General features: G+C 41.6%; 1 protein-coding gene across 12 annotated transcripts in view; it reads right to left on the bottom strand.

Annotated features, from left to right (window-relative positions):
* Window positions 1-24,272, bottom strand: part of ELF2 (E74 like ETS transcription factor 2) — a 98,592-nt gene extending 74,320 nt beyond the window's left edge. For 5 of the 12 annotated variants that reach the window (XR_004349882.1, XM_032631724.1, XM_032631727.1 and 2 more), the window contains exon 1: window positions 24,008-24,248. The gene's annotated coding sequence lies outside the window, so the exon portion shown is untranslated. Of the gene's footprint in view, window positions 1-24,007 lie in introns of all 12 variants that reach the window. The other 7 variants (XM_032631744.1, XM_032631728.1, XM_032631732.1 and 4 more) reach the window with 2 other exon arrangements.
* Window positions 24,273-24,667: the final 395 nt, after the last annotated feature.

Here is a 24,667-nt window from a genome sequence, read left to right as displayed (position 1 = left end):
AAGAAGACTAACCCAATCAACTATACTTCAATAAAAAACAAATACGTGAGTTAATTAATTTTAAAGACCTAAAAAATTTTAAAGTTTAGAAAAAAATGACTAACCCAGAAAACTACTATTGAACGACACTAATGATATATTATTGCTGATAACTTTCCTGCTATTCACTTTCTTGCTGTCTCACCCTCCAAACTTTGCACCCATACAAATCTAACACCCCGAGCCTCCTCAAGTAGCCCTCCTCCTTTCTGAAGCTCATCTGTGCACTGGATCTTAGGCCTTGTTCCACCAATTATTCCCTCTTTTTCCTTAACCTTCTCTTTCTGAACATTGGGTTCTTTCCCTCAACATCTAAACATTTATAAGACTCTCTCAACTTTTTTTTTTTTTTTTTTTAATTTCTTGGCCGTGCTGCGTGCAGCATGAGGGATCCTAATTCCCGGACCAGGGATGGAACCCGTGCCCCCTGCAGTGGAAACTGGAGTCTTAACCACCAGACCACCAGGGAAGCCCCAAGACTCTCTCATCTTAAACATGACTCCTCCATGACCCTGCATACCCCTCCAGCTACCACTCTAGTTCCTTCCTTTCTCAGATAAGGTTCTACCTAAAAAACCTTTTATACCCTGTCTCCACTTACGGATTTCTCAGGTACTCCTTCTATGGAAGTTTGGCAGCCATCACCACCAACTGAAATTTTTACTAAATTCTGGTTATCAAATCCAATGGATACATTTCTGTCTTCATAGGACTTAATGTCTCTGAAGCATTTGACACTGTTGATCATTCCCTCCTTGAAACTCTATCTTGAATTTATCTTCTCCCTCTCTAGCTATTCCTTTTCAATTGCCTCTTGCAGGCCCACCCCTAGTTTTCAAGGAGCTTGAAGAGGACAAATGTAAGCCCATATACCACATGCCTAAGTATTTTAAAGTTATAGACCAAACTAACAAGCTAGTAAATTTTATTTTACTCTCCTGTCTTGACATATACACTTTCATAACAACCTACAAGGCTAAGTTCTGATTTGGCATTCTCAGACTTAACATCTATGGCGGCAGGGGGGGGGGCGGGGGGGGGGGGGATGGGAGGCCCGTGCTCCCCCATCTCCCTGCAGCCTGCCCCTTTTTCTCATGCCACCTTTGGCTCCCCTCCAGGCTACAAGGAGCCTCACATACACACATGTGGACATCCCAGACAACACGTCTAAGCTCTGGCCACATGCCTGCAAACAGCTGCCACCTGGCCATCCCTTAGGCCGAGGGGAAGCCCATACATGTGGTATAGTTAACAGAGGAGAGAATCAGGGAAGAGACCTGTGAAGAGTTACATGGGCAGGGAATTCTGGGATTCAAATACTCTTAGCTTGATCTAGAAATGGGTACCAGATGGACTGGCCCCTCAAAATCCTCAACCTATCCTATCAGCAGGGGTTAGCTGCAGGAAGGCCAGATGAGGGAACCCAGAGCAGGGTTCCCGCTTGGATGACTAAGGACAGTGCAACTCTCTGGTCAATCCTGGTAGGTGTTTCCAGGATCCCATCCGCAGTCCTCTTCTGATTCTTCACTCTGTCTAAACCATTTCACGCACTGCCACGGCTTCACTCAAATCTCTTTTCCAGTCTAAACCATTGTATGGGCTCCAGTTTGTCTGCTAGATATTTTCTCGCCTGTACTTCCTTGTGAAATTAAATAGGGTGTAAATAAATAGCAAGCATCTATTCCAGGATATTCCAAGGACTCCATTAATTAATTCAGTCACTCAGCAAACACTAATTGAGCACCTTTTATATACGAGTAGTTTTCGGTCGCTAGAGGTACAGTGGTGAAAAAAGCAGAAGTCCTTGTTCTTATGTATCTTGAATCCCAGTGGGGAGAGATGAAAATAGCAAAATATGTTTAGCACCCATGTAGACGGTGATAAAGGCCAAGGAGGCAAATGAACCAAAAGGAGAAAATATTCGGCAAGGAAGAGGGCTGCAATTTCAAACTGGGTAATCAGAGAAGAATTCACTGAAAAAGTGACATATGAGTGAAAACTCGGAAGTAGGAAGGAGCTGTGCCAGTGACGGGGGCCATGGGGAGAGCTCCCTCGTGAAAGGAAAGAGAACATTCAAGATCTTCAAGAGGGAATAAGCCTGAAAGTTCAAAGATCAGCAAGGAGGCCAATACGGCTGGAGTGAAGTGAGCAAGAGGAAGGAAGAACAGATGCGATGACCAAGGGGTACAGAAAGGGGTCACGTAAGCCCTCGATGACGACTCTGACCTTGACCCCGGGAGAGGGAGGGCTTTGTGCAGAGAGATGACCTGATTATTCTAACGTTCATTCAGCTGCTGGGTTGAGAACAGACAAGGGGACAAGGCCAGAAGCAGGGAATCAATTTGGAAGCTCCTAGAATAACTAGGTGAGAAATGACACTGGCTAGGACTGAGTGGTGGGTTCTGGAGAGAGCGAACAGTGGTCAACTTTTAGAAATTTTTGTAGGTAAAATGGACGAAGTTTGATAGCAAACTGGACGCGGGGTGTGAATGAAAGAGAAGAGTCAAGAATGAATCCAGAGGAATCAGTCAGCGTGCCTGGACTAGCCATGAAATGGGATGAATGACGGTGTGAAACAAGTCCAACATGTCCCAAACTCAACTGCTTCTCTGCTACCTCCCCCAAGGTATGAGCTCGCCTGCTGTGCTGAATTAGCCCCATAAGCTGCCCTGCCACCTACACAAGTTGCCTAAAGCAGCAGAGGCTGCAGTCGTCTGTGGCTCCTTCCCCATCAACACCATCATCCCCTCTCACTCGTGACTCCTGCTCAGTAATCTCATATCCTCTGCCTTAGTTGAGGCCCTTATTCTCATTTTTCTATAGTTGTAAGAGCCTCAGATTTTGCCTCCTGGCCTTTAATCTTCCCTCCCTTCCAGTCCATCTAACTGCACTGTCAGGGTGATCCAAGATGGGATAGTATCAGGCCCCTCTCAAAATTCTTCAGCAGTTCATCATCACCTGCGAGATGAAATTTCAACCTCTTTGCAAGCATACTGATTTAGTAGAAACGAGCAAGGGGTCTAGGTCTCTTTTTCAGAAGTTATAAAATGTTCATTCTGATATGCTCCGGTATGGAAGTCACAAATCTAATCCATGCTCACTGGCCCAGCCTCATTTTCCTTTACTCCCTCCATCTTGGTTGTTTGCACCACAGCTGTCTACAGTTCTCTACATTCTTCTCTCTCTTGTCTTGACACCCTTCCCCTGTTTGCCCATTTGGCCAATTCCTAGCTGTCTTACAGGTCTCAGCTCTAAAGCAACCTCATCACTGAAGGGCTCAATGTCATTTTCGGTTAATTCTCTTCCCCCAATCCACGTTATATACTTCCCTCACAAAAACATCGGGGAAATAACAGCTTCCAGGTGGCCCCTCCCATCAACCACAGCAAGCCCAACACCTACGCCTTTCTTTAGTGCTCCCTAAAATCCTGCTTCACTTTACCTTCTTAATATTCTTACCTTCTTACCACTTTCTCAAAGCACCAAGTTTTAAACATCTGTGTATCCAGGTTTTAAAAATCTGTGGTTGATACCACCTAAACCACTGCCTTCCATATAGCAGATAAACAGTAAAGATGTGATGAATACGAGGATAAACAAACACGTTCCAATCAGACAAATGTCTTCACTGTTCACGACACAGACCAATGCTCATTCCCATCCCTATCCCTTTGCTGGCTCCCTTCTCTCATCAGGAATGCCCTCTTCTTTGATTATTCAGATTCTACCTGCCCCTCATGGACAACTTTTCCCGTATAATAACATCACCTCTTTCCTCCCTTTCACTATACCAGTTCTTTCAATAATATTTATTAAGCACTTAACTGTATACCAAATACAGCACTATGCCAAGAACACAAAAACAAAGTTAGGACTCAGCCTGCAAACAGCTTAGAGTCTAGTAAGGAGAGGCACTCGAAGCAATTACCATAATGTAAACGCCATAAAGGAAACTACAAAGTACAGTGGAAACATTAAAAAAGGGAACACCCAGTCGGCCCTGGGGGGGGGGGGGGGGGGCAGGTGGGGGGGGGAGGGGATGGGAAGATTCTAGAAAAGACTTCAGAAAGGAGCCACCACTTGGTCTGGGGTTAGAAGAAGGGGTGGAAACTGGCATAACAATAAGAAAAACAATTCTGAATCATGAATACTAAGTGAACGGTCAGGACTGAAAAAAACTGTGAGAAATGATAGCAAACCTAAGTATCAGTCAGAAGTAAATACAGCTTAGACTATAACTTAGTTGCTTAGAATACAGATCACACTCTCATCAAAAACAGTTCACATGTACGATTTTATTTACATAAAGTACAAAAACAAGGAAAACTCAATCTATGATACTAGAAATATGACACTATATTACAAAAGGCTACTATCACTAATACATAAGGAATGCTTAAAATAGAGAATAAAGGACCAAGAAAGAAAACAAGAGAAAAATATGAAACACTGTGGTATAAAAAATATGAAAATGTGAAAAACACAAACACACAATTCACAAAACCAGATACAAAAATAGCCCTTAAACATAAGAAAAGATGTTCAAATTCACTCATAGAGAAAGGTAAGTTTTTAAAAATTGAAATACCATTTCTCTCATCTATCAGATTGGTGAAAATTAACATGTATATATCACATTATATTCTGTTGGTAAAACTGTGTACATTTATACACTGCTGGTGGGAAGCAAGGTGACACAACACTTTGGGAGGAGAATTTGGCAATATCTAACAAAACTACATATGTACTTACTTTTTAAAACAGCTTGATTGAGATATAATTCACATATCACACAGTTCACCAACTTAAAGCATATAGCTTAAAGGTTTTTAGTATATGAATGAAGTGCCATCATCACCACAATCTAGTTTTAGCACATTCTCAGCACGCCACCCCCAAAAAGAACCCTCACGTGCATCAGCAGTCACTCCCCACCCTCCCCCACCCTCACGTCCTTGGCGATGCTAATCTACTTCCTACCTCTAGAGATTTGCTTGTTCTGGCCATTTCATATAAACGGAATTTTAAATATGTGGCCTTTTGTGACTGGTGTCTTTCACTCAGTACGTTTTCAGTGTTCATCTATGTGCAACATGTATTAGTATTTCAATTCTTTTATTGCTGAATAATATTCCATTGCATAGATACATCACATTTTATTTATCCATTCATCAGTTGGTGCAAAGTTGTTTCCACTTTTTGCCTATTATAAAATCATACTGCTGGGGCTTCCCTGGTGGTGCAGCGGTTGAGAGTCCACCTGCCGATGCAGGGGACGCGGGTTCGTGCCCCGGTCCGGGAGGATCCCACATGCCGCGGAGCGGCTGGGCCCGTGAGCCATGGCCGTTGGGCCTGCGCGTCCAGAGCCTGTGCTCCGCAACGGGAGAGGCCACAACAGTGAGAGGCCCGCGTACTGCAAAAAAAAAAAAAAAAAAAAAAAAAAAAGAAAGGAAAAAGCAGCCAAGACTCGATGGCAAAATATTTAAAACTTTTCCCCAATACTGGGAACAGAACAAATATACCTACAATTGCCACTTCAATTCAAAGCCACACTGGCAATCCTGACCAGCAGAGTTTGATAAGGAAAAATTAAAAGGCATAAGAAATGGAAAGGAAGAGGGACTTCCCTGGCAGCGCAGTGCTTAAGAATCTGCCTGCCAATGCAGGGGACAGGGGTTCGATCTCTGGTCCGGGAAGATTCCCACATGCCACAGAGCAACTAAGCCCGTGCACCACAACTACTGAGCCTGTGCTCTAGAGCCCACGAGCCACAACTACTGAGCCCACACTCTGCAACTACTGAAGCCCACGCTCTCTAGGGCTCACATGCCACAACTACTGAGCCCACGTGCTGCAACTACTGAAGCCCACGCGCCTGGAGCCTGTGCTCCACAACAAGAGAAGCCACCGCAGTGAGAAGCCCGCACACCACAACGAAGAGCAGCCCCTGCTCACCGCAACTAGAGAAAGCCCGCGCACAGCAACGAAGACGCAACGCAGCCAAAAATTAAGTAAAATTTAAAAAGAAAAAAGAAATGTAAAGGAAGAAATGAAGCTACCATTGTTTGTAGATGATAAGACTCTCTACATAGAAAGCCCAAAAGAACCTTCAGATATTAGAAGAAGAGGGTTTGCAAGATGTGTGGATACAGATGAATGCAGTTAAGTCCTCTCTACATACGAAACTTCAAGCTGTGAACTTTCAAAGATGAGAAAGTGTGTTCACATGTCCAATCACATAAGTTAGTTCACGTGTCTGGCGTACACTGTCACATGCGTGCATCCTCTACAAGTGGTTGTGCTTTTGTGTACTTTACTGTACAGAGTACAGCAGTACGGTATCTTTATTTCAAGCCCAGGACCCAAATGTAGAACGGTACGCAAAGGTTGCAGCAGCCGTTCAGAATGCAATCCAGCGCTACCATGTCATCTATGACGAGATAAAAAGAGCTACCACCCAGACATCACTGGATCATTTTTTCAAGAGGGTAGATAGAACTGAATCTAGCAAGGAACCAGAACCTGGGCCATCAGCGCCAGGCGTGAGTGGAATTGCAGCTCGCCCTCCGTCTCCTATTGTGGACGATCCTGATTCAGCTCTACCATCTCCCACCTCCTCTCCCTCCTCCAGTCAGGAACTCTCCCGGCCTGTTCACTCCACGCCAGCCCCTGGATGCCAGCTGTTGTACTGGACGACTGTACTTTTCAGGGGACTGTACTGTAAGATTAAAAATGTTTTATTTTTTGTGTTTGTTTTTTATGTATTATTTATATGAAAAGTATTATAAACCTATTACAGGACAGTACTATACAGCCGATTGCGTTAGCTGAGTTCCTAGGCTAACTTTGCTGGACTAACAGACAAACTGGACTTAAGAATGCGCGCTCAGAACGGAACTCGTTCATATGTAGGGGACTTACCATATATAAAAATCAACTGTTTCTCTATGTACCCGCAACAGACAGAAAATGTAATTTTTAAAAAGGGTATCGTTTACCATAACCACAAAAATATAAGACTCCTAAGACTTGGGAATTCCCCGGCAGTTAGGGAACTGCAGTGGTGAGGACTCAGCGCTTTCACTGCCGTGGCCTGGGTTCAATCCCTGGTCAGGGAAAAAAAATCCCGCAAGCCACGTGAAGACACCTAAGACTCAATCTAACAAAGACCTCTACGGAGAAAATAAATAAACGTATTGAAAGAAATTAAAGAAATCTTGGGAATTCCCTGGCAGTCTTGGATAGGAAAGCTCAGTATCTTACACATGTCAACGCTCAACAAATTCATCTAAGAAATTCAATATATGTCCAGTCAAAAATCCCACGACGGTTTTACAAAAACCTTGACAAAGGTAGTTAAGAAGAAAAAAGGGGCGGGGGGGATGTACAAGAACAAAGGGCAAAAGTGAGCCAAAACCCTCTGGAGAAGAACTGCCCTACCTAGTCTAGTCTATGGTAATTAGACAATAAGTAATGGTGTAGACATAACCAAATATACCAATGGAACAGAATACAGAGGCCAGAAAAAGACCCATGCATATTGGAAACTTAATGTAGGAAGAGGCAGTGTTTACATCCATGGGGAAGAAAGACTATTAAATGATGCCGAGACAAGTGATTATCCATACAAGACAAAAATTACATCACCATCTCTCACCAGTCACAAAATAAATTACAGGTGTACTAAAGACCCAAATATACAAATTTTTTTCAAAATTAGAAGGAAATATAGAATATCTTCATGAACTCATAGTTAAGGAAAAATTACTTAATACATGGAAAGCAAAAAACCAAAAGAATGACTAAACTTGACTACACCAATTTTTAAAAAAAAATTCCTAACAATGCAAGCCAAAAACAAAACCAAAAGACAAGACACTAGGAAAAGTAATTCCCCTCCCTCCAAAACAGGAGGAAAAAAGAACTCCTACTAATTAATAAGAAATACACACAACCAAACTCTATTAAAGATTTTAAAATAAATTATATTAAGGCATGCATGGCTAAATGTGATATAAATTCTTGTCAAGGTTCTAGTTCTCGGGAGCTCCCATAGGAAACTAAGATCCCTCCTGCAAACTGAGAGGCGCAGCCAAAAAAAAAAAAAAAAAGCTCTAGTTCTCATGCTGAACGATGCACTCATGTGTGTTTATCATATTATTAAAAATAAACAAACAACAGCCATTACTGGGCAAATTATTTGTGTCATGAATCAAGGATTATGATTCATCTAATTTTGTACAACTGGGGTCCAAGGAGAGGTTGAAAACTGATTTTATTAGTTTCCCATCTAAAGTGTGAAATCCATTCACATGCATTGGTTCTTTTTAAATATGTTGTGTAAATTGAATAGTATTTACTAATCCTTTGACAAACTTATTTACAATTTTCCAACAGGTTGTGTTCAGTTTTTGACTTAATTGCTTCTTAATGCAATTCTTAATTTGTAAGAAAGCTGTGTCAGCATAGGGGGTCACAGTTACCTTACCTGCTATTGCAGCAAATATATCTAAACAACCTAATGGATCAGAAAGAGGAACGGCAATTCCATTTGCAGGACATTTCAAGAAAAAGTAAAACTATAGGAACAGAAAACAGATCAGTGGGAAGGCGTTATCTCAAAGGGCACAAGGAACTCTTGGGGGGTGATAGCAATGTTCTATATCTTGACTGTGGTGGTTAACTGCATAATGATATGAATTTCTCAAAATCATGGAAATGTAAGGATGAATTTTATTACATGTAAACTAAACTTCAATAAATTTGACTTTAAAAGAAGGAGAGGACAATGCTGCAAATTAGAATTTAACCTATTAAAGAGATTCTTATTCAATATTAACGTTATCACCATGCTAAGAAGAACTGTAGCTTGTAATCTAAACTTATGTACAGCTTGGCTCACAACTAGTACCTGCCTATGGAATCAGAAAATTCTCCCCCTAAAAAGCCTTATTATTCTTAGCCACTTTATTGGTAAAATTAAAGCTTTTAAATTCGGAACTCAATTCCTGAAATACTTCCGATTCATATTTTCATTGTTCTATTTTTTTAATTATCTACCAAGTCTGACAGGAATTCTGTATGTAGTTTATAATGCTAATATAATAATAGTCTCAACTATGGATTCTTCTATTTCTATGTTATTGAATCAAGCATTTTTATGCATTGTCCTTTCACCCTTACAATAACCCTGTGAAATAGGTATAATTATTCCCCCTATCACACGAGTACTATTTTAACAGTATGCTTTATATTTAAGAGCTAGTACGACTAACAGTTAAGAGCCTACTGACCACTGTATCCCCAGAATACAGTAGGTACTCAATAAATACTTGTTGAATGTTGGCTTTACCTATGACTACATAATCTTGGGCAGTTATTTATCTCTTTAAACTTCAATATCCTCATCCATAATAAGATAGTAAAACAACTCTAGGAAGTCGGTGTGTTTAGTTCTTTTAATCCTTTACATAAAGTGCCTGGCACACTATGAGTATTGAATGAATGTAACTTTATTATTACTATGTATTTTATAGCATCAATCAGAGCTGTATCATATTGCCAAGGCTTCCTATTAAGAATAAAGCAGTAACAGATGATTATACCTAAAACCTAACTGCTCCTCATGCAAAACTGAGATGTTCATCCTTCTGACTTGTTACAACAAAAATTAGTACATTTTAAAGGGATAAAAAGTAAACTGATGAATCTTTTAAAGAAAGAAGAATCCCCCTCTGAAAATGGAACTAAGTCTGAGCAGCATACAGTTGACAAATATTTGGGCCCACAGGTCAGGGCTGGAAATTATTTGGGCAGCAAGTGGTCATGTCATGGGACTTACTTTAGGGCAAGGTGATTGATCTAGATATTTTAAACTGCATGCTAGAAATTTACAGTATAAGAGAAATTACATGAAATTACTGGAAGAGATCTTAGAGCTCATTTTATAGAAGAAATAGATTGAGGGCTTCCCTGGTGGCGCAGTGGTTGAGAGTCCGCCTGCCGATGTGGAGGACGCGGGTTCGTGCCCCAGCCCGGGAAGATCCCACATGCTGCGCAGCGGCTGGGCCCATAAGCCATGGCCTCTGAGCCTGCGCGTCCGGAGCCTGTGCTCCGCAACGGGAGAGGCCACAGCAGTGAGAAGCCCGCGTACCGTTAAAAAAAAAAAAAGAAATAGATTGAAGAGGCTAATTGGAAAATTAAGCAAAATATCGATAACTTGCCAACCATAAAACAATTCTGCATTTCAAGAGTCCCATACCATGGATAATAATATCTTAAAATCCTTATTTACTCACGGCCCTGAGTTCTGACACACAAAGTCACAGAATAACACATAGATAAGAAATGAACTTAGATAATCTGTGATTTCATCTAAGTTCTGTTTAAGGTATTTTGATGCTTTTCTTGCCAGGCATGTTTTGGTTGTTTTCTTCATCATCCAAAGAACTACCATCCAATGGCCAGGTTCCTGGGCGTAACCTAACAAATGCTGGTTTGTTCAATTTATTTTGTGATGGTGAAAATCTAAGAGGGAATTATCATCTTAAAATACTCTGAATAATCAAACATTAGAGCTATTTAAAGAACTGATGAGCAAAGAGATGGCAAGACAAAATCAACCTGACTGCACTACCCACAACTACCACTGGAGCTAAAAATGATACTGCTGCCTAGCTATCTGTACTCCTTGAATATTTTGATCCTCCTAAACTCTGTTACCATTTCACACAGGCTCAAATTGTAGGGCAGTAATAATAAAGGCCATAATAAGTATATGGAGGAAGAGATCACATTAAGCACATCTTAGAATCCAACCTATCTTGAGGATGAAGATAAGCAACGAAGGTCTGATTTTTTTTTTTTTTTTTTTTTGGCCACACTGCACAGCATGCATCAAACCCGCGCCCCCTGTAGCGGAAGCAGAGCCTTAACTACTGGACCACCAGGGAAGTCCCCAAAGGTCTCATTATTAATCAGTAACCCTAAACTTATATGAATATTCATTTCTAGACTTATACTATGAACTATTTGTAAGAAATACTAAATGGTGGAAATAAATGTTTAGCCTGTATATTCTATGAATAAGCACACTTCCAAATCAAGTAAGAACCAGACAGGAGAATATGTACTAGGAGGTTTGGTTAGGGAAAAATAGCAATCAAAGCCACCAGCTTATCCCCTGACCACTGCACAGACGTTTAAGAAGTCTCAAATATGGTCACAATAGCCTCTTGTACATCCAAAGAGAGACACATAAAAGACTTAAAAGACTTGTTTCAACTGGCTTAAGGTAGTCAAGCAACTGCTTTACAGGAAGCTGAAGCTAGAGGTGATCAGGGTATATGGCAGATTCCCAGTCATCGGGAAGCCTAAAATCTACTTAGGTTCTATTCAGCAAAGCAAACTGGGGAAAGTTTTCTTTTTGAAGGAGAGATAAATTGCCAATCCAGCAACTGCCATCCTCAACACCCTAGTGCACGGCTTCCCTGGTGGCACAGTGGTTAAGAATCCGCCTGCCAATGCAGGGGACACGGGTTCAATCCCCGCTCCGGGAAGATGCCACATGCTGTGGAGCAACTAAGCCCATGTGCCACAAGTACTGGGCCTGCGCTCTAGAGCCCGTGAGCTACAACTACTGAGCCCGCGTGCCTAGAGCCCATGCTCTGCAACAAGAGAAGCCACCGCAATGAGAAGCCCGCACACCGCAACGAAGAGTAGCCCCCGCTCTCCGCAACTAGAGAAAGCCCGCGCGCAGCAACGAAGACCCAACGCAGACATAAATAAATAAATAAATTTATTTTTTAAAAAAAGACCCTAGGGCTTCCCTGGTGGCGCAGTGGTTGAGAGTCCGCCTGCCGATGCAGGGGACACGGGTTCGTGCCCCGGTACGGGAAGATCCCACGTGCCGCGGAGTGGCTGGGCCCGTGAGCCATGGCCGCTGGGCCTGCGCGTCCGGAGCCTGTGCTCCGCAACGGGCGAGGCCGCAGCGGTGAGGGGCCTGTGTACCGCAAAAAAAAAAAAAAAAAAAAAAAAAAAAAAGACCCTAGTGCAGATAATTCTAAAACCTTCGCCAACTTCTTCACTACCGTGACTTAAAAGGAAGCAAAGAACTGCTCTTCACGACAACCCTTTTAAATATTCTGGTTTCACAGGATATGAATTCATTAATGTGAATTTATCCTAGAGGTAACTCGATAACTAGCTTAGCTTAGAGTATATTTTCTTCTTCTTCCAAACAATGATGGGATAACAGTAGTTAACATTTATAGAGCACTTACTCTATGCCAACATTATTCTAAACTCACTACATCTATTAACCTATTTAATCTACACAATCCTACAAAACAGGTATAATTCCCCATTTTACATTTGGGGAAACTGAGGCACCAGGCGATTTTTTTTTTTTTTTTTTTTTTTTTTAAGTAACTTACTCAAGGTCAAACAAACAAATGAGAAGGTCAGAATTTCAACCTAAGCCGTCTGGCTCCAGACTCTGTGCTCTTAAAGGTTTTCTGCCTCGTGATTATACAAGTGTTTTTAACATTGAAACTGTGAATGAATCACATAGAACCTCTCCCACCCCACCCCTGGGAGATTTTTCTACCTACTTCCTTTATTGACTCATAACATGAGCTGATTAGAAGGCTTAAAATATGCTAAATGGGAATTACATCTACCTTATCTACATAAGCATACATATTTTTTTTCCCTTTCCAAAAAAAGGGGGTGGCGGGAGGAGGGAATTAATTATTTAACTCACAAATTCTCTCATATAAGTTCTGTAGGCCTTAGGGAGAAAGTGACAGTATCAGAAATTCTTTCTCCTTTGGCCTCTTTAGGGTTGAGCTTTTTTTTTTTTTAACATCTTTATTGGAGTATAATTGCTTTATAAGGGTGTTTTAGTTTCTGCTTTATAACAAAGTGAATCAGCTATACATATACATATATCCCCATATCTCCTCCCTCTTGTGTCTCCCTCCCACCCTCCCTATCCCACCCCTCTAGGTGGTCACAAAGCACCGAGCTGATCTCCCTGTGCTATGTGGCTGCTTCCCACTAGCTAGCTATTTTACATTTAGTAGCGTATATATGTCCATGCCACTCTCTCACTTCGTCCCAGTTTACCTTCCCCCTCCCCATGTCCTCAAGTCCATTCTCTATGTCTGCATCTTTATTCCTGTCCTGCCCCTAGGTCCTTCAGAACCATTTTTTTTTGATTCCATATATATGTGTTAGCATATGGTATTTGTTTTTCTCTTTCTGACTTACTTCAGAGCTTATTTTTTATTTGTTTTTTAGAAAGAAATGTTGGCCTGTAATTCTATATTAGCAAGAAACAAAGATTCTCAGGTATAGAGTTTATATGCTAATTAAGACTTACCCATATTTACCTGGAACCAAAATATAAACTTTCTCATAGTGTTAAATAAAAAGGTCCCTGCAGAAGCAACTAGGGGAAAATGTGCACCCAGTCTCTCACTCTGAGGCCTAAACTATAACTATTTCCAAGATTATCTCCCTTTACCTAATTAAGCTAAGGTTTATACCTTCCCCACAGGCTCTGGATCATGGGTGCTTACAGGGCCTGTAGAATGTATAATGAATAATAGATCTATGAACAAACGCATGCTTATTTTTATTTGAAGGACTAACTATCATCTTCTCCATTGTACCTGCGGCTCTAATCACTGGGCAAGAATCTCTGCCACTGCTATAACTGTACTACAAATTCAAAGTTTTACAGATAATGGGTTTTTGTCTTATTTTTAGATAGTTAAATTTCAAGGAAGAAGTTACTTTCCCTTCTATTCTTTATAAAGTTAAAATCATTCATAGAAAACCCTAGAAATTTTTATTCACACTCAGAAGCTGTTAAACAATAAAATTATAGGACTTCTCTGGTGGCGCAGTGCTTAAGAATCCGTCTGCCAATGCAGGGGACACGGGTTCGATCCCTGGTCCGAGAAGATCCCACATGCCACAGATCAACCAAGCCCATGCGCCGCAACTACTGAGCCTGTGCTCCAGAGCCCACACGCTGCAACTACTGAGCCTGAGTGCTGCAACTACTAAAGCCTGCACGCCTAGAGCCCATGCTCCGCAACATAAGAAGCTACCACAATGAGAAGCCTTCGCGCTGCAAGAAAGAGTAGCCCCCGCTCGCCGCAACTAGAGAAAGCCCACACGCAGCAAAGAAGACCCAACGCAGCCAAAAGTAAAAATAAAAAAAAGAATAAAATTATATACTGGGCTGTAAATTAACTCTTGCGTCAAGAATGAAGGTCGCTGCAATATTTTTCCACTGTTTTCCCACCACACTTAGAAAAAAATCTAAACTCTTTAACATGGTCTTTATAAAGATCAACCCAGGGGTAGCCCACCCCACCTCTCTGACCTCATTCAGCCCTCATTTCTCTTTCACTGGCTTGCTGAGCTCCAGCCACACTGGCCCTATTCCTACAACACACCAAGCTTATTCTGCACCTCCTGTTCTCTAGGCTACAAGGGTCTTCCAGATCATCCACAGACTGAATGCTCCTCACACATCACGCAGATCTCACTTCAAATACCACCTCTTCAGAGAGACATTTCCTTCATGGCTCTCCTCCCCCAGATTATATCCCATTTCCAGGTAGCTGCCCCATCATTCTCTATTTGAGATCGCATTACCCTATTTTATTTGTTCACTGTATTCATCATTCTCTAAAATTATCTTGTTTATATGTTTAATGCATGTCCCCTCTAACAGAATATAAGGTTCCATGAGAACAAGGACTGCATTTATCTTATTTACTACAATCTCTCAAGGACCTAAAATGAATAATACTATACTACTAAATGCACAGGCTCATATGAAGATTTTGATATCTTATAACCATTCTAACTCATTATATTGCTCTCTTAGGCTTCTTCCATTTTTTCCTACCAATTAGCACCCACCATGAGAGAATTAAGCAGCAAGAAATATGGACAAACAAGTAGACTTTATACTGTATGATCAGTTCAGGGAATGAACTAAGGTTTCAGAATTAATGGCATGTCTTTCAAATTGTACACTGATCCTACTTTCCAATAAACACTAATAATTATAAGTAAATTGTTAATTATGTTTGAAAAGAAACTATCAGATGAAATTTAGCATTTATGAGTAGTATACTTTCATGCATATCATGAAATACAGATGAAAATATTGAATATAATTTAGAAGTAAAGCAAACTCCATTTTAGGATTTAACACATAGTTTAGATATCATTTTCTATCTAAAATTTAATTTTATCTCCAAATACAGAAACCACGTTTAAAGAATTAAAGGAAAGTATGACAACTGTAACTCATATAACTCTTATCAATAAAGATACAGATATTATTTTAAAAAAGAATAAAATGGAAATCCTGGAGTTGGAAAGTATAACAATTCTAGAGCTGAAAAGTATTAAGAACCAAAATTTTAAATTCACTAGCAGAGTTCAGAAAGCAGACTGGAGATGACAGAAGAAAGAGCCAATGCGCTTGAAGATATATCAATAGAAATTACCAATTCTGAAAAACAGAAAAGAATTTTTGAAAAAAACCTTTCAATGAACAGAGCCTCAGAGACTCAGGAATACCATCAAGCATGCCAACTTACATGTAATGAGAGTCCCAGAAGAAAAGGAAAGAGAGAAAAGGATAGAAAAAATACTTGAAGAAACTACAGTTAGAACTTACCAAATGTTTAAAATATGGTTATCTCTACATTTAAGTTTACCGAATCCAAAGTAGGATTAACACATAGAGATCCACACCTAGACATACCACAGTAAAATTGTTGACTAGGGGCTTCCCTGGTGGCGCAGTGGTTGAGAGTCCGCCTGCCGATGCAGGGGACACAGGTTTGTGCCCCGGTCCAGGAAGATCCCACATGCCGCAGAGCGGCTAGGCCCGTGAGCCATGGCCACTGAGCCTGCGTGTCCGGAGCCTGTGCTCCGCAACGGGAGAGACCACAGCAGTGAGAGGCCTGCATACAGCAAAAATAAAAAAAAAAAAATTGTTGACTAAAGACAGGAAATCTTGAATGCACAAAAAGAACATAACTCATCAGAAACAATGAAGGCCAGAAAGCAGGAGACGACATATTCAAAATGCTAAAAGTAAACAAATGTAACAAAGAATTCTATATCCAGCAAAACTATTCTTCAAAAATAAAGGCAAAATAAAAACAATCCCAAGAAACAAAGACTGAGATAATTCATTAATAAGACTTTCCTTACAAGAAATCCAAAAGGAAGTCCACCAGACTGAAAGGAATAACCAGCCCATAACTCAAATACATAAAAAGAAATGAAGATCACATAAACGGTAAATACATGGTAAATATTTTTTTTAAAAAAACCTTTTAAAATACTTGTTCTTCCCTTAACTATCTTTAAGACATACAGTTGCATTAAAATATTATAAACTGTATTCTTGGGCTTCTAGAACATAAAAATTTAATATGCGTGACAATACTAACAGACAGGAGGGGGGAGAAAATGGAGCAAATTTTCTATATTTTACTACAATTAAATTAGTCAATTCTGAAGCAAACTGTGATAAATTAAGACACACACTGTAATCCCTAAAGCAACCTAAGAAAATAACTAAAAAATCCAGTTAAGAAACTAACAAAGGAATTAAAATGATACCCTGGAAAATATCTAGTAACTCCAGAACAGGGAGTAGAAGACAATCAAAAAAATAAAAAAAGAAATGAGACGTATGGAAAGTAACTAGCAAAACTGCATAAATCTGAATATCAACTATTACATTAAACGTGAACAGATTAAACCTTCCAATCAAAAGGCAGAAGTGGTCAAACTATTTTTTTAAATAGGCATTTTAACTATATACTGTAAGATACACTTTAGATTCAAAAACAAGTAAGTTGAAAGTAAAAAGACAGAAAAAGATACAGAATGCAAACAGTAAGCACAAGAGAGCTGGAGTAGCTACACTAACACCAGACAAAATACTACTATAAGGTATATGTATGTGTATTATTATATATGTATATCATACCTAACACCAGTGCCCCAAAAATATGAAGCAAAAATTGACAGAACGGGCCTTCCCTGGTGGTGTAGTGGTTGAGAATCCGGCTGCCAATGCAGGGGACACGGGTTCGAGCCCTTGTCCGGGAAGATCCCACATGCCGCAGAGCAACTAAGCCCGTGCACTACAACTACTGAGCCTGCGCTCTAGAGCCCGTGAGCCACAACTACTGAGCCCACGTGCTGCAACTACTGAAGCCCGCACGCCTAGAGCCCGTGCTCCGCCATAAGAGAAGCCACCACAATGAGAAGCCCACACACCACAAGGAAGAGTAGCCCCCACTCACCACAACTAGAGAAACCCTGCACGCAGCAATGAAGACCCAATGCAGCCAAAGATAAATAAATAAATAACTTTATAAAAAAAAATTAGAACTGAAAGGAAAAATAGACACTTCAATAATAATAGAGATTTTAGAATCTCACTCTCAGTAATTAATAGAATAGCTAGACAGAAAATAAGCACAAAGAACCAACTTGACCTGACACCTATGAAACATTCCACCCAACAAAACCTTTCTAGCACACATTGAACATTCTTTTTTTTTCTTTTCATTTAATTAATTTATTTATTTATTTTGGCTGCATCGGGTGTTAGTTGCAGCATGAGGGATCTCTCGTTGCCGCGCACAGGCTTCTCTAGCTGTGGTGCGCGGGCTTCTCTCTAGTGCGGCATGTGGGTTTTTTCCTCTAGTTGTGGTGCATGGGCTCCAGGGCGCATCGGCTCCATAGTTTGCGGCACACAGCCTCTCTTGTTGAGGCACAGGGGCTTAGTTGCCCTGCGGGCTTAGTTGCCCCACGGCATGTGGGATCTTAGTTCCACGACCAGGGATTGAACCCGTATCCCCTGCATTGGAAGGCGGATTCTTTACCACTGGACTACCAGGGAAGTCCAGAACATTCTTCATAATAGATTACATACTAGGCCATAAGAACGTCTCAATAAATTTAAAATGAGAAAAATACAAAGTATATTCTCTTACTACAGGGGAATTAAATTAGAAATCAGCAACAATGAAATTTAGGGAATCCCCAAATAATTGGAAATTAAACAATACATTTCTAAATAACCCACGGGTCAAAGAAGAAATCACAGAGGAAATTAGGAAATATGACTGAAAATTTTAAAAAGCAGAACATATAAAAACATATGGCAGCTAACAACGTTTGGAAGGAAATGTAGGCCTATATCAGAAAAGAAGAAAGATCTCAAATCAATAACCTAAGCCTCTACCTTAAGAAACCAGAAAGAGAAAAGCAAACGAAATCTCAAGCAAGAAGGAGGGAGGAAATTATAAAGATTAAAATGGAAATCAGTGAAGTAGAAAACAGAAAAACAACTGAGAAGAAAACAATTAAACCAAAACTTTTTACTTTGAAAAGAGCAACAAAACTGACAAACCTTTAGCTAAAATGACCAAGTAAAAAAGAGAGAAGACACATGCTGCCAAAATTAGGAATGAAAAAGCAAAAAACACTACCTATGCTTGCAAAATTAAAAGCATATATAGGAATATTATGAAGTGTATGCCAAAAATATTAAATAGCTGAGATGAAATAGACAAATCCCTAGAGACACAATTACGAAAACTAATAATTTAAAACTTAGCAACAAATCTGAATAGATCTATAACAAGTAAAGAAACTGAATTAGTAGTTTAAAAATTTCCCAAAAAGAAAAATCTAGGCCCAGATGCCTTACTGGCGACTTCTATCAAATATCTTCAAGGAGGCAGCAACACCAGTCCTTCACAAACTCTTACAGAGAATAGAAGAGGGGACACTTCCGAATTTATTCTCGGATTAATATGTATTACTATATTACAAAATCCAAAGACATCACAAGAGAACTACAGACCAGTATCCTCCATAAATACAGACACAAAAATATTCAATTAAACATTAGCAAACTAAATCCAGCAACATATAAGAAGAATTATATACCATGACCAAGTGGGATTTATCCCAGGAATATAAGGCTCGTCTAGTTGCTAAAAATCAATTAATATTATACACTATATTAGTGGAATAAAGGACAGAAACCACATGATCATCTCAGACATTAAAGCGACCGACCATTCTGGTTTGTCTGGGACTGAAGCGTTTCCCAAGGTGCAGGTCTTCCAGCACTAAAACCAGGACAGTCGTGAGCAAACCGCAACAGCTGGTCTTGCTAAGAGTTGCAAAAAAGCATCTGATAAAATCCAATACCCATTCATGATAAAAACTCTGAACAAAACAGAATTAAAAAGGAAACTTCTACCATGTATAGAAATCTGCTATACAACACTCTGTTTATAGTTAGCAACACTGTAGGTTATTCTTAAAAAGTTAAGAAAGATCTCAAATCAATAACCTAAGCTTCTACCTTAAGAAACCAGAAAGAGAAAAGCAAACAAAATCTCAAGCAAGAAGGAGGGAGGAAATTATAAAGATTAAAATGGAAATCAGTGAAGTAGAAAACAGAAAAACAACTGAGAAAAAAACAATTAAACCAAAACTTTTATAGTTAGCAACTGTTTATAGTTAGCAACACTGTAGTGCATTCTTAAAAAGTTAAGAGGGTAGATCTCATGTTAAGTTTTCTTACCACAATAACATTTTTTTTTATTTTTTAAGTAAAAGATTTATACACTGAAAAGTTTAAAACATCACTTCGAAAAATTAAAGATCAATAAATTTTTTAAAAATTTCATGTTCATGTATTAGAAGACTCAATATTGTAAGATGGTAATTCATCCCAAACTGATCTACAGATTCAATGCATTCCCCATCAAAATTCCAAAACTTTTTTCGCAGATACTGACAAGTCGATTTTAAAATTTTTATATATAACCCACAATAGCCACAATTTTCAAAAGTAAGAACAAAATTTAAGAGCTTACACTACCTGGTTTCATAAATTACCATAATGCACAGTAATCAAGACAGGGTGGTACTAGCCAAAGGACAGACATACAGATAACAAAACAGAACTGAAAGTCCAGAATTAAATATTTACAATTACAATCAATGGAGAAATGACAGTTCTTTTCAACAAACGGTGCTAACACAACCCATATATAACAGGTGAATTTAGATCCTTATTTCACACCATACACAAAAATTAACTCAAAATAGATCACAAATCTACATATAATAGCAAAATCTATAAAACATCTAGAAGAAAACAAAGGAGAAAATCCTCAAGATCTTGGATGAGGGAGAGTTCTTAAACAACAAAAGCATGATCCATAAAAGAAAAATTGGGAAATTAAGCTCCATCAAAATTAAAACTTTTGTGCTTCAAAAGACTCCAGTAAAAATGAAGAAAAGAAAAAAGCCACAAACTGGGAGAAAATATTTGTAAATCATGTATCTAAGAAAGGACTTACATCCAGAATGTATAAAAAATTCTTATAACTCAATTATAGTAAGACAACTGGCAAAAGATTTGAATAGCTATTTCACCCAAAAGGATATATGAATGAATATCATATGAAAAATCGCTTAACACCTTACATCTTTAGGAAAAATGCAAATTAAAATCACAATGACTTAAACACTTCACACCCAGTACAATGGCTAAAATAAAACAGACAGACAATAACAAGTGTTGACAAAGGTGTGAAAAAACTAACTCTCACACATCGCTGTCAGGAATATAAAATGTAAGGCCACTTTCAAAAACAGTGTGGCAGCTTCTTAAAAAGTTAAACAGATGACCCAGCAATTCTATTCCTAGGCATCTACCCAAGAGAATGAAACCATATGTCCACATAAAGACTCACACTCAAACTTTCAAGCTTCATTATTTGCAACAGTCAAAAAACTGGAAACAATCCAAATGCCCATCAACTGGTCAACAGATAAACAAAATATGGTATAACCACACATTAAAATACTATTCAGTAATAAAAAGGAACAAAATACTGACACATGCTACTATATGGATGACTCTCCAAAACACTATGCTAAGTGAAAGAAGCCAGACGCAAAAGACTACATACTGTATGTTTCCATTTATACGAAAGATAAAGGCAAATCTACAGAAACGAAACACAAATCAGTGGTTGCCTGGGGCCAGGCGTGAGAATAAGGGTTAACAGCAAACAGGCTAGAGAGAATCTTCAGAAGTGATAACACGTTCTAAAATTGGCTTGTGGTGATAATTTAAGAACTCAATATATTTATTAAAAATCATTGAGTTTTCACTCAGGATTAATTTTTTGGTATTAAATGATAACTCAAAAAGCTAATTTTTTTAAAAAATGTATATATATATCCAAGAGAAATGAAAACATATCCACACAAAAACTTGTACACAAGTGTGCGTAGCAGCATTACTTGTAATAGCTAAAAAGTAGAAACTCAAATGTCCATCAACTAATTAATGGATACATAATATGCGGTATATCCATACAATGGAATATTACTCAGCAGTAAAAAGAAATGAAATAATGACACGTTACAATGTGGATGAACTCTGAAAACATTATGTTAAATCAAAGAATGCGGGGCTTCCCTGGTGGCGCAGTGGTTGGGAGTCCGCCTGCCGATGCGGGGGACGCGGGTTCGTGCCCCGGTCTGGGAGGATCCCGCGTGCCGCGGAGCGGCTGGGCCCGTGGGCCATGGCCGCTGAGCCTGCGCGTCCGGAGCCTGTCCTCCGCAACGGGAGAGGCCACAGCAGTGAGAGGCCCGCGTAACGCATAAAAAAAAAAAAAAAAAAAAAAAAATCAAAGAATGCAATTATGAAAGATCACACACTGTATGATTCCATTTACAGAAAATGTCCAGAGTAAGCAAATCTATAGAGACAAAAAGTAGTTAGCAGCTGCCTAGGGCTGGGGGTTCTGGGGGGAAATTGAGACTGACAGCTAATGGGTATGAGGTTCCTTTTTGGGGGGTGAGGAAAATGTTTTAAGATTGATGATGGTGATAGTTTCACAACTCTGTGAATACATTAAAAACCACTGAACTGTACACTTTAAATTGGTGAATCGAATGGTAGGTGAATTATATCTCAATAAAGCTGTTATCAACAACAACAGCAATAAACCTCGGTGTACGATCTGTGAGCAGGTGAAGCCATCAGTGCTGGTAAGGCCCTACCACAGCTGCAGTTACCCACCTATCTACTTAGGACAGAAGAATCTCAAAGTTACAAATTCTTTCCAACCTACTGTGATTATTTTGTAAATGAGTTTGTGTGTCTGAAATTAAAAGCAATGATTCATCAAAGCAATTAGTTCAGTCACTAAGCTTAAAAAACAGATTGATATTAAATTTTCAAATTTCAAATGCCCAAGATATATCAGTTTTCTACTTCGTGTGTTTACTAGGAGATACCTCAATAATATTCATATGAGCTCACTGTGTAAACTGTATTACATCATATTTAAACTTTATTCCTAAATCCCTTTAAATGTAATTCAATAGTTTCCAGTCTTATATAAAGTCATTCTACCTTTGGAAGAAAGGAAGAAACTCTGAAGCTCAAATATCCAAACCTATCTTAGTAAAGCATACATTCTTCTGTGCATTCTGTCACTATTCTGTGATTATGGCACTAGACAAAGTACATCATTTACCTCTCGATACAGACCCACAGATAAAAAGAAAAAGCAAATCTGATTACCAAACACCAGATTACTGTTCTATCGTCACCGGATTAAAATTTAAACCACACGGCTGAAATAAATGTTCATGAAGACAAAAAAGGGGGTGAAATTCAGTTTCACAATAAAGTGTTCCCCTCTTACTCCTTTAATGAAGTACTAAGAACGTAAAGAAAGGCTATTCTGCACCGTAGCCAGCTCCTAGAAAAAAGAGTGCCCGGGACGCTGGCATATGGGAAACACTAGGAACTATGCAACCTGGATTACTCCTGGGGTACTGGAATATTTTCCTTTATTGACATGGAATAAAAATGCCCAAGCAGAGCAAGAGGGGACTCGGCTGCCCTGCTCGCAAAGCTCGCAAAGCTGCTCGGGCAGTCAGTACCAGCCCTGGCCGAGCCCTTACCGTCCTCCTCCCGCGTCCTCCCCCCACCCCCCACCCCGCCAGCATCCAGGAGCAAGGTCCCTGAGGGCCAGCTTCGCGAAGAGAGGATCCAGAAGGCGGTCACTGGACGCGCGTGTTACAGAGCCCGTTTTTGTTTTGTTTAAAAAGCAGATTCCTATCAGAGCCCAGCCTCCCCACTCCCGGGGGGATAGGGGGAAGTGGCAGCAGGGGGCCGGCGTGCAGAGCGAGAATAAAAGAATGACCGAGTACAACCTGCCGTGCCAGCTAACACCGGAGGGCAGGAAAGGTAAGAGGCGGCGATGAGGCCCGAAGGGGAAGGAAACTGGTCTCCAGTCCTCCACGCCACCCCACGCGGCCGGAGCCTCCCAGGTCCCGCCCCGGGCTCGCCGCCCTGCCCCGGCGCCGGCCGCAGCCTCCCGCCCTCCCCGACCCTCCCAGGACGCGCTTCCTCCGGAGCCGGACCCCCGCCCTGGCCTCCTCGCGGGATAAGGCGGGTCAGTTCAGTCCGCTTCTCGGCAGAGGTGACTCGCGCGGCGGTGTAAACACTGCGAGACCAGCTGCGCGCGGCCCATCCCCCCCGCCGGGGTCCGTAACCTCTTTGCGCAGCCCTGCCCGGCGCCCCGCGCTCTCCGCGGGCGGGCGCGCCGCCCGCCTTCCCCTTTCTCCAAGTCCCGCTCCCCGACCGCTGCCCGGGGGCACTCAGCCTCCTTCCCCAGCTCCCGGCCGGTGTCACCGCCACAGCCTCTGGAAAACCCTCCGCAAACCCCGGAGCCAACAACACAGGCGCGGGGCGGGGGCGCGGAGGGAGGCGGTGGCACTCGGGACGGCGAGCCTTTCTCGCCGCACCCTCCGCGCTCCCTCGCACCAGCCTCGGCGGCCCGCGCGCTCTTACCTGTTCTCCGCGTCGCCCGGGAAGACCGCCGCGTCGCCTTCCCTCCCGGCAGGGCCGCGGACTAGCCGCCACCGCCGCCGCCGTTGGCCGGGCGTCCGGAGGGAGCCGGGGCCTCCCCGGCTGCCCGAGCCGCTCCACTGGGAGAGGAGGAGACAAAACAGCAGCGCGCCGCCCCGCGCAGAGCCCCCAGCCCGCGCCGCCCCGCCGACCCCCCCCCAACCGCCGAGGCGACGGCGGCGACACTGAGCCCGGCGCGGGGAGCAATGGTGGCCCCCGCCCTCGCCCCGCTCCCGGCCCCCTCCCTCCCTCCACCCCCCGCCTCGGCTCCGCCCCCTCGGCCTCCAGCCGCCGCCAACAGGACAGTCGAGTCCGCCTCCCCCACCCCGCCCGCTCAGAGCGCTCCTCCCCTCCCCACGCGGCGAGGGGGGGCGGCACCGCCAGTCACCAACGCGCCTGTCAAACCCGGGCCGGCTATTTATATCCCGCGGGGCCCCGCCGCCCTCGGCCCCCACCAGCCCGCCCACCAGGCCTCGATGGCTCTCTCGAACCTCGCCCGCCCTGTAGCCCCCAACTTCTCCCAAGCACGCCTTCTCAGGTAAAGACTCTCGCCACTTGTCCCGCTCCCTGCTCGGGGCTCCCCCATCCTGCTCCCGACTCCGG

Source organism: Phocoena sinus, chromosome 5 (assembly GCF_008692025.1).
Source record: "Phocoena sinus isolate mPhoSin1 chromosome 5, mPhoSin1.pri, whole genome shotgun sequence".
Taxonomy (NCBI): domain Eukaryota; kingdom Metazoa; phylum Chordata; class Mammalia; order Artiodactyla; family Phocoenidae; genus Phocoena; species Phocoena sinus.
Note: the sequence above shows the minus strand (reverse complement) of the source record. Positions and strands in the feature narration are given on the sequence as shown.